The 12064-nt window shown below is 33.2% G+C and overlaps 1 pseudogene across 1 annotated transcript; it reads left to right on the forward strand.

The window, feature by feature from the left end:
- The first annotated feature begins 2053 nt into the window (after positions 1-2053).
- Positions 2054-10625, forward strand: LOC149545632 (eukaryotic translation initiation factor 3 subunit E-like; annotated as a pseudogene). The gene is made up of 6 exons (XR_016354275.1): positions 2054-2206; positions 3455-3672; positions 3759-3880; positions 5556-5775; positions 6138-6280; positions 10174-10625. The product of XR_016354275.1 is annotated as a eukaryotic translation initiation factor 3 subunit E-like (transcript).
- Positions 10626-12064: the final 1439 nt, after the last annotated feature.

Here is a 12064-nt window from a genome sequence, read left to right on the forward strand (position 1 = left end):
ATTTTTTTAACAAATTTATATATTGTGAATCTTTTTAAAATATTGCTATTTAGTTAATAAAATAAATAAATAAATAAATAAATTTAATTAAATAACTCTCATTTTTAAATATATATATATAATTTGATCACCACATTACTCTGATAGAGGAAATATTATCAACTATCCAAATTTTCAATTTAAAATTTTAAATTCGAACCCTTCCCAAATTGAATCCTAATTTTCTTTATTCTATAAAATGAGGTTTTTATTTTGATAACTCTACTATTCTTCACGTATACAGAAATTAATTGACAAGCATTTGATAAATTTCAATATTGAAATGTTTTAAACATTCATCATAGAGAATTCAGGTCTATAATCCACAGACACGAAGAAGACAAGAATAGGAAAATTGCATAAATAATCAGCGATCAAGACACAAGACTCTACCTGATCCTATGCTAATACGAAATCTTCAAAAAACTATGAGAGAATTCGCTCCCCTTCAATAACTTTCCTCTGAAAAACTTTCTTAGAATTCTCCTTCTGAAATTCGCTGCCAAAAGATGTCTCCTAAAATCCCTGTCTCCAAAATTCTTTTTCAAATTCGCTGTCCCTCAAAAATGAATCCCAAAGTTGTGATAAGGAGTTTTTCTCCTCAAATCGGGGCACTAATTGTGCGTTCACCCGAGATGACTCTTTGCTCAACTGAGTTAACTCTAAAATTAACTTGTATTAATCTTTGCTTTATCTTTTTAATGCACGTTAAATGAATTATTAAATAACTTTATTTAATTTTCCAATTGACTTCTATTTTTAATCATTTATTACTTTTAATCCCATGCACACTTTATAACATTAAAACAACATTATTATTTCCACTTATTTTATCTTTTAATTAATTTATTTTATATTTTCAACTCATGCTCGCATCATGCGATCTAGAAACTTTTAATAATTTAATATCTTTTCCACTTTAATTTTATTTTAGAAACTTAATTGATAAAATATTTAATTAACTTAAATAAAAATAATATTTAGCATTTATTTAAAAATGAACTCTAAATACATTATTATTAAATTAAATAAATATTATCACGTTCTAAATTTATCGTTAAACTTTTATCTCTAAATTCAATTCTTTTTATTTAATTAATTTCTCAATTAATTAAATATAATTAAATATTAAAATGTCATAATAATTTTCCATTAAATTAAATCATTAATTAATCTTTTAATAGACTTAATTAATAGAAAATACACCAAAGACTCATAAAGACAACATACAAAAACCTATCATAGAAAAACACATATTAAATCAACAAAGGGTTATAATCACGAATTAACGTCATTTGACGCATTCGGAGGGTACTTGACTCGGATACTTGTCCTAATTATCAATTAGGACAAATGGCTAAAGGGTTTAGGATTTGGACTTAAGATTTATCTCCCTTCTCTTACCATTGAGATAATGCGATAGGGTACGCTCATCCTGGCAATTCAAAGAAGTCGATACCCGGTACTTGCAACCTACATAAAATCCACACATGTACAAACACAATATTATAAACTAAACAAGCAATGGCAGGAAGTGGTGCATCGTGTAGATCCCGACTAGCAGGTGACTACGACTCCCTTCCTTAACCACATTAGAAACACCATACATAAAGAAAACAAACATGCACACCATACACATGCAGTATGAAGTAAGTATCCATAAGAAAACACATGTGATAATAAACCATTTAATTAATCATCATCGATAATTGAAAACACTGAATAATCATCATACATATATGAAATATAGAGTACCAAGTAATCTCACTATATAATAAACTAAATATAAAGCAATATCTGATAATCTGAAAGTAATGCTACTAAACATCAAGTATAAAACTGCCCTAAAAGAGTTTGGCAATTAAAACAAAATATGAACTAGGTACAGGCACTACATAATATTTTTGAGTTCAAATCGTCAATGAGAAATTTAGCAGAGCCACACTCTAAATGTTAGAATCAATGAGGTGAAAACACAGACTCATCATTATTTGTTTTTTAATCGTTTGCAGAAATGACGGACTGTCATGTTGAAGTAGTTGCAAGACTCAAGTCCTTGGAAGAAATGGCAGCACCTATAATTGGTTTTCTTCAGAACCTATCACTTGTTCAGGAGCTTCGTTCTGACAAGTAGTACAATCTTCAGATGCTCAACGATCGGTATCAGGTTGGATGATTTTCATTGTTTGCTTTCTCTTTACTTCAAATTCATTTGATTCAAAAACCTTTAAATTGCACATTTAAGAAGTATTAATGAAATCCTTCTTACATGGAGGAGGGTATCACCACTTTAATCGGTTTGCTTCCCCTAAGTTCCTTTCTCTGCACGAGAATTGTACTTGAGATGCTGAAGTATGATCTGCACCAGAGTTTGGGGATGATTCCAGGGAAAACAAAAAACTTGTTTATTTCAAGTTAGTTTCAACTCAAGTTTGGTTCTGTACTCATTTGATGTATGCTTGTGTATTTTAGCAAGGTGGCATACAATTGGCTATTGTTTTCATGTCTTTAAAGTTGATTTATAGAAAATATGCGCTTCTTTAAACAATCTGTATATGTCATGTACTTTATTTTGAAATAGCCAAGTCCGTGCAGGTGTTTGTGTTGAGTCCAAATTCAGCCTGTTGAGTTTGAGTCTGGTAACTATGATTAGTTCAATGGTGCTGCTTCTAACCTTTTTCTTAATCTTAATCCTTTTGTTCAGTGACACCTTCCTGATCATAACTCAGTATATCCTTGAGAACTGCAATTGCTGTTGTTCAGAATTAGAATACTTTAGCCTGTGCCTGATTAAGTTACTTATCTGCCCATTCAATCATCAATAGTTTTCCACACTAAACTGCTCAGCTGTATGATGCATGCAGGTTTCTGACCATCCATAATATTGTAAAATTTCCTAGATGGCTCGGAGCTGTGCATACCGAGAGATGTTTCTTCCCATTATACAAAGTCAGTTTTTTGTGTTGTGGTTCATCCTGTTTTCAATCCAAGTATGTGAGGGCATTAGTGTTAAGCTCACCCACTTTGCATGCAGTTTTCTGATACTTTAACCTGTAAGCTTCTAGGTACGCTCCCTTTCACAGGTATGAATGTAATAGTATGCATTAATTTATTAAACTTATCTGTATCTGGACTCTTATCAGCAAATTTTTTCTATACATATATAAAATATAAAATAACTTTTTTCTCCCTCCATGCTTCTCCATAAAGAGTTTGTTTGACTTTTCTCCATTTCCATGCAATCTATATTAGCTTCTGTATTCTTGAACTTTGGTACATTTTATATTTTGAGTGGCTTGTTGGAAGTTATTGTTGGTAAAGTATGTCTATCTCTGATCATGATCATGATATGGTTGAATAAGTAAATTTTTACATAATATCTATTTGTATAAACTGATCCACATTTGCAAATCAGATTGGACCTAATCAAATAGAGGCATTATATCAATATGCCAAGTTTCAGTTTGAATGTGGTAATTACTCTGGGATAGCTGATTACCTATATCAATATCGTGCTCTTTGTACAAACAGTGACAGGAGTTTAAGTGCTCTGTGGGGCAAGCTGGCTTGATGCAAAATTGGGATGTCACTCTTGAGGAACTTAATCGCTTGAAAGAAATCATCGATTCTAAGGTTTTGTTAAGTACTGCTGTCTGTTTCTGTATGCTCATTTTGTACATGACTCTTTGCTTTTTCTAATTTGTGTCTGGAAATTATAGAACTTTGCATCACCTCTCAATCAACTGCAAAGTCGGACATGGTTGATGCATTGGAGTCTTTTTATATTGTTCAATCATGAAAATGGAAGAAATGGAATTATCGACCTCTTTTTCCAAGAAAGGTAGGCTGTATTGTTAATTTTCTGCTTAGGATTTTAGTTACTATTTGTTCTGAAATGAATTTTCTTTCTCTTAAAATGCTTGTCAGTGGTTTCAAACAATTATGTTATGCACCTTTTTTTAATCTAGGGAAGATGTTCATATAATCACTTTAGAGAAGGATTATCAGAGAGGATTATTTTCTCTGTCAACAAAGCATGATCAAGGGTTGGAATAGAGGGATTTTATTTTCAAAACTTCATTTTACAATTTTTGATTGCTTATGATGAACTTTTTTTTTTTTTGAATGTTATTGCTTGATCTAGTTTTCCTTTTTGTTATAGTCATTACATGAAATGGTCAATGTGATTTCCATTGGTAAATAATTATTGAAATAGGAAATCTGCATTAGTATTTTAGACATATTCTGTTGATTTCTTGGGTTTGATATTTTTTTGTCCATCATTGCAGATAAATAATGATTTATTATTGTTTCTTTTGCTTAATAGAAAATTTAGGCACCCACAATATACATCCCTAGAGCTCCAACATCTGTCCATCATGGTGTAATGTCAGATGAAAAATGACATTTTCACAAAATTTCTCTTGACATGTTTGGTCTAGTTCCTTCAGGTAAGCAGATACTTATTCTCTAAACAACCAAATTTCACAAAATAACATACCAAACAGCCAGTACGCAAAATGATATGCCAAACAGATAATACAGGAAATTGTTTTACACCAAGAATTCTAACCTTATTCCAGGAATGATAGAGCATAGAATTAATTTGGAGATGGAAACAAACACAATTAATTTAAAAGAAATTAAGACCAAGGCATCCGAAGGGGATCCAAGTGTTTGAATGGCTCTATTTGCGGACAAATCCTGGTGGTATTGCAGAGCAAGGCGTTAATCTATTTTTTATAGATTCTTCTGAATGGAAAATGCTTCCTTCTTTTCCCAGACAGGCATGCAAACTGATGTTGAATCTCTAGTTCTAAATTTTTATCTTGATCACCTAATACATTTTTTTAAGGGTTGAAGGTCACTTGTTTTAGTTTTCTTCTCATTGTTAAGGATTTAATAAATTTTAATAGGATCTAAAACCAGATTATTGTTCTGCATCATAGGAAAACAGTTTTCCTAGATGGAAGTTGTTGATGCCTACCTTGATGGAATTGGTAGCTTCATTCCTGCCTTTTCTTACATGAAGAATTTTAACTGTAGTTTGAAAGGATTGGACAGACTCAATTTCTTTAACAAAAGCTTATGATATTTATTTCATAAAGGGGTTTACTTTAAGCCACAAAAGACTACAGCTGGAGTCGGTTTCTCTATGATATCTAGAGCTTTCATTCACTTATTTCCAACAAGTGAAGCTTATACCTTAAAAAATGAGAGTTAACCTATTGAGGTTGGTTACTGTTGTTAAACCATAGTTCCCGTGTGATTACTACACAGCCCCCTTTATGCCAGCAACTTAAGGACTGCTTCTGGACATCTCATCCAAATTAGCTATGAAACTGTGCAGGGGGATTAAAATTTTCTCCCCATCTTCCAAGTTCCAAACCAATGATAGGGGACTTTGCTAGTTCTACTCTCACTATTAATTTGACATTTATTATATTTATTTAAGTGTTGTATTTGCATACTTAGTATTTCTATATCTAATTGTAGGTGTTTTCCCTTTTCTTTAGGTATTTGAATTCTATCCAGACAAATGGACATCATCTTCTACGATATGTTGCTACTGCAGTGATTATCAATAAAAGGAGGAGAAATATGATAAAAGAGTTGGTTAAAGTAATTCAACAAGAACAACATGCATACAAAGATCCCATCATAGAATTTATGGAATGCTTATATATAAACTACGATTTTGAAGGGGCACAGAAAAAGCTGATTGAATGTGAAGAAGTAAGTCAACATTATCTCCTTGAGTCCTGTCACGTCACATCTATGTAACCAAAGTCATCTGGTAAACTAAATCATAGAAAGAGTTTTGTGCCTGGTTGGTGCAGCTATTCAATTTAATGATTTACCTTATTATTTACGGTAGCTTACTGTTGAGAAGTATTCTAATTCTTCTTAGTAATCAACAATGAGACAAGTTATAAGCATCTTGTATTCAACTTCTGTGCACTGTTGCTAATTCTATTGTAAATAAGCCATGCAATTAATAATGTAAACATACCATATGAATTATAGTTTGCATCTAGGACAAATGAGTTCTACATCTTTATATATCTAATTGACACTTAAATTGGAACATATGGCAGGTAATACTAAACGATCCCTTTCTTGGCAAGCAAGCACAAGAGGGAAATTTTGTCACGGTGCCTCTGAGGGATGAGTTCATGGAAAATGCCCGTCTTTTCATTTTTGAGACATACTGCTATATCCATCAATGTATTGGCATATGGTAAGAGTATAAAATTTGCAATTTAAATATGTAACAATAGCTATTTTGTTAATACTTGCTCTGGTTTGTATTTTCTTGACATAGTATTGTTTTATCTACCGTGTCTATTGAACATTGTTTTTAAATGCTCAAGGATTATAGTTAGAGTATGTTCAACTATACAAAGAAGTTAAGAACTGTCCCATGTATAGGGACAGTCAAGAAGTGGATGCTGAATTATTGACTTGGCTGTGAAGTTTAGAGACCAAAGTCTGAATTCTCAATTAAGCAGATCCTTGGTATTTTTCAAAATGTATCAACATAATCCATTTATTCCTAAGTTGCTATTTCGGGTTTAGGGATGGGTTCGGATACCGGAATCTAGTTTGTGGATTCGTGGTTTTATTTCCGCATTATGATTCGTATGGGTTCTTGTGCATGTGTGTGTATATATGTATCAAACAGGATCGGCGAAGTCAAACTTCTCCACAAAGCAATCCAGCATTATGCTTCCGGCTGCCAGTGTTTCTCAGTTTCAAAACCAGACACAGGCAACAGATATACAGGCTGCTTTCCTGCAACAACAAAGATTTCATCAGACAGGTAATTCACAAGAACCAGCTTCCCAGCAAGTGAAGGGCGTTGCCCAATCGATGGATATAGAGTAGAACCAGCCAAGGCAGGTCCTGGGCTTTGATGGGTCGTCAAAAATTAATGCTCACATGAATAGCCATACTCATAGTTTGTCGCAGCCTGAAGTTTATCAGAGGATGGAAATAGATAACCACTTACAAAGTTTCCCAGGGGTGCAGTTGACTAATCAACAGGCAATGTTCCAAAGAGGCTCCAGCCTTAATCAGCAAAATATTATTGATAGCCATGGGATGCAGCAAGGTGATCTTCAAGTTGATCCCTTGATGCAGACCATGCGAAGCGAAGCCTAGGATTTCAAATGCAAGGAGTTAATCCTCAGAATGCCTTTGACCCCCGGCTGTAGGCACAATATATGAATTTAAGTACACAGGTTGAACTCAATCTGAAAACCTCTGCTTTCTCTTTAACCCATGTCATTCACGTCAAAGCCACAAATCTAGATACAATTTTCAAGTGCACATCTCTTCTTTTTCAATTGTTCACCTGTTTAAATGCTGATAAACCTTAATTAGCTTAGCAAACATCTAACTAGTTCAATATGTGGGATTTTCTGAAATGTTCTTTATGTTAGGAAAAATGCAACTGTGCCCTTAATATCATTCAATGCAATAGTAAAACTGCATATTTTCACTAAAATGAAAATGTTGGCTGATGATTCATCTGTTGATATTACTAGGATGCAATGATTCTTTGGCCTCAACAAGAAGCTTACTATTTAGGCTTAGATTCAATTAAAAAAAAATAGTTTCCCATTAACCTAAAAAAATGAATAGAAGCAGCAGTAGTGCAAGGGATGTTATAGAGGACAAATAGAGAATAATACAATGATTAAAGATCATAGTTGGAATCATATTGTTAGAGAAAGCATTGATAAGATACATGTGGCCTTAAATTGTAACTTCATCTCAGAACTATTTGCTGGAGGGCTTGGGGAAAGCCCGATGCAACTTTCTTGTTCAATCCACTGCCAAGATGACATATATTTTGCTTCATCCTTTTCACCATATGAAATGTTTAAAGATACATATAGAAAACAAAAGTTTATTATCTCTGCCCTGTAGAAACATTAATTCATAAGTGCAAACCATGAAGTATTTTGGACAAGAAAATTATATAAAATACAAAACACGTCTGCTCCCAAACTTTCTAGAATTATATTTAGTCTTAATCTACATCAGGCACGTATTAGGAGCCTTAGACATATCTGACTATTTTGTTCAAGGCATATTTAGTGGAAGTTCCTCTATATCCTCATCCAGAATTTTACTGTATTCTGCCTCAAAATTTTAATTATTTATGTTTAGTCTTCGAGAGTGAAATTAAACTAACAGAGCTACTGCATCGTACCATAACATGCATTTGTTGTATACATGCTTATTATATGGCATGTGTTTGACTTTGTACATTAATTTAATAATTAGTGATATGAATGTTGTGTATGCACATGATAAGTTTAATTAAAAGTTTTTAAGTTCTCACCTTTTTCACATAACCATTCAGCAACATATAGCAAGAAGATTTCTTATCAATACCATTCATCTACTACAGATTATCAATATAATTGCATATTCATTCCATCTAATGTACATTTTTCAAACACAACAAAGTCACTACCATTGTTATTATAGCATTTTGGCATTGGCTTATGTAACTGAACTAGTAAAAGTGCTTTCAAAAATGTTTTCCCATTTCTTCTACACCTTCTCTCTTTTTGATTCCATCCTTTTTCTTTTTTTTTGTTACACGGCTTCCACCATGTTCACATTTGTCTTATTTGTATTCTGACAATCATTGTTTTTTATTAGATACATCCTTGCAAAATAAACTTCACACCTTGCACACCTTATAGTCTGATATCTTTATGCTTTTGTTGCTTACATTTAATAGCTTGTATAACAATCCAACCCAAATTTTCAGCTCTGTGGCTGAATGCCAACAAGTCGTTAGAAAGTGTTCTTAACTATAACTTCATTTAGAGCTACCAAAGATGGAAAAGATCTGCAAGATTGTTTGTTCTTTTTGCGATAATGATAAAAGAGGTGGTCCAGGCAATTGTCAATTTCAACCACTGGTTTGGACAAGTTTTCTTCCCTCCAGCTTCATGTCTTTTGTTTTTTCAAGAGGAATTGAGAGAGCTATTTGGAAGCTATACAATTGCACAGTGATTGGTAGTGAAAGGGCATCTGACAATGTTTCTCAAAAAATGCATTTTTGCCTTGATTGAACTTTTATGTTATGAAATTGTTTGAGAATCTTGATTGTATACATAGTTGCGAACTTTATGAGAAAATGTTTTTATAACAACACAAATTTAACAGGCTGGAGAATTCTAGCCATTTGCTTATTTGTGGATGTCTGAAAGGTCTTCATTAAAGGCCCAAACCCTTGTTGCTGCAGAGGTCACATGATAATGGCATAATAGAGATTTTTTAATATTGTTTTTGAAGGGGTGTAATGATATAGGTGTCACCCATTTTTTGGCCCCTCCTCAAAACTCTCTAATTGTGTTCAAAGATGTATTGGAGTCGGTCAAATGAGAGTTCCCTGTCTCATCACGTCTCATGACACTCTTTCCGATGCTACATAAATAGGTATGCAGACTTCATTGCATGGTACACTTATGTGGAGAATTGTTCCACTATAAAACCTTATAGGAAACACTTAAGAACCTCTAGGCTGCCAACCACATATGCACACTCTTTTAAAGCCATTTGAAATAATTCTGATCAGTTTTGCATTACCTTACTCATCTGCATCTAACCAGCTGGAACATTTATAATTAAGACATCCTGACAATAGGCTGAATCTTCTTATGTTACTCTAGTGAAAGCATCATTGCATGGAGACTGGTCATTTTATTATAGCTGTTTCGAACTCCTTGAGCACTAGCACTCTAATAAAGAAAATTTCTCATGGCTTTGCAGTTTCCACCCTTTAGTAACCAGATTATTGGGTATTTCCATGGGTGATGTTTAAGGAATCATTACCAACAGACGTGAAAATATTTTGAAAGTGGCTTCTTTCCTCAAATTGGAAGTTTGTCCATTGAGAGATTGACATCAGAATCTTACAGCACACAGATTCTTTCTGTTTGTACTGATTATGTTGCTGCTGCAGGCATTTGAATTAAATTTTGTTCTGTTTAACTTTATGCAATCCATTGAAAGCATTTCTTATTTTTAGTTAGTTTCTAACTTTCTTGTGATTTTCAAACCTTTTGTGTTGAGAGTTTAACTTAATCATGTTTCAACAAGTTTCAGATAAAGGTAAAGGTACAACTAGCACTATCAGCTCTCTCAGAGTCTCAACAATTGTTTTGAAAGGGTGTTTCTTCATCTGCATCATTCGAAGTTGAGAAGAGGTTTGGGGCTGCTTCCAGGTTTTTACACTGAGTGGCAGATAATTTAAGAACTAAAACAACAATGTTGGTGGTTCCTGTGCTATGTCAGGAAATCTTCAGCTCCAAAATGCCAAAGCCGAACTGCTCATTTCTTTGTAGCACAAACACAAATTACCATATGTCATCATAGAAAATGTGTTTATCCATGTTGTGCATTGTGAATTCTTCAAATCCATCATCAATGCCATCAATAAAAATTGTGCCTCATTTGAGGGCTATTGCAAAATATTGGAGTAATGGACACTTCCTATTATCATTCCCAGGAGTTGGAATTGTGAATGCTATCCCAAAAATTTATGTTTATTCCCAAAATTCAAAATAGGATTGTGAGCTTTCAGAATTCAATATTCTTTCTGCAAGTTCAAACATGTTTTATAGATCAGAAGCATTTTCCGCATAGTTTGCAACAATATAATAGCTTTGTAGTTAGGGTCATAAAATAAGGTGACCAATGGCAACCTATGAATTTTTAAATTTGGTCTCTGTATGTTTAAGCTTTGGCAGTTTTCGTGTCATTAATCTTCTTGGACGAGGCCCTTTAGTTCTGTTGAAGTCACTTACAATGCCTTGTAAAGTGTAAACAGATTAAAGCTTTGGACTATAATTTTTTTCCTATTTTTTGTATTTTACTTTTCCTTAGACACTGGATTGTTTGGTATTAGTTATTTACGTTGTGGACTTTTCATGGGAGTCCCTTTTCTTTTGTGATAATTTGAAGATTTTTTTTCATAAGCAAAGTTGTTAAGGGATAAGTTGGTTACATCTTGACTCGTTGAATCTTTCTTAAGTTCTAGTCACTTGACTTTGGCCAGTTCTACACTAAGATAATTGAAATGCTGTGGTCAATGCTCTTGCTTTGCATTCTGTTACCTGTATGAAATTATGGTGTCAGAAATGATATTTAAAATAGAAATTAATATATGATGTGCAAGGAGCAAGTTAAGAAATATGCACATTAGTTACACCATCTATTACAGCATGACATTTCTAGTGCATGGTTATTTGTTTATTGATAGGTGTGCTTTTCTTAAAGAAAACTTGGCTAGTACATTATGCTAAAGCACAGTTGTATAGATCTGTTTTAACTCAATTACCATTCCTTGCTATCCCATGTGGAACAATATAATAATTTTATAAAAATCATCTTATTATTATCCAAAATGAGCACATCCCAAAGGTAGTTAGTCCAATGACGACATAGTGAGAGCTGAGTGTTTTCACCAATTTTAGTCAATCAACACGATTTTACATGTGCCCAGTGATTGTAAGTGAAGTCTTTTGAAAATTACAATATCAAAATTTTATTGCATAGAGAAATTTACATATTGAGGCTATAATATATGTTTGACAAAATGCTTGTTAGTTGGACAGATAGTGGCCCTGGAACCCTTCGTGAAGGCTGTAAACAGAAGGAACCTCTGTGGATTATTTTTGAAGTGTCAGGAACAATTAATGTTTTGTCTTATTTGAGAGTTTCCTCATACAAGACAATTGATGGATGTGGGCATCAAATAAAGCTGGTGGGCAAGGGCTTACATTTAAAAGAGTGTGTGAACATATCATTATAAACAATTTAGAGTTTGAAGGTGGCCGAGGGCCTGATGTTGATGGAATTTAAATAAAGCCAAATTCACGACATATATGGATAGATCAGTGCAGCCTTAGTGATTATGATGATGGACTTATTGATATCACACACCAAAGTACTGATATAACTATCTCAAGGTAAAGTAACATTTTTTTAGTTTAGT

This window comes from Cupressus sempervirens, chromosome 7 (genome assembly GCF_028749045.1).
Source record: "Cupressus sempervirens isolate cs-2001-9-10 chromosome 7, ASM2874904v1, whole genome shotgun sequence".
Classification (NCBI taxonomy): domain Eukaryota; kingdom Viridiplantae; phylum Streptophyta; class Pinopsida; order Cupressales; family Cupressaceae; genus Cupressus; species Cupressus sempervirens.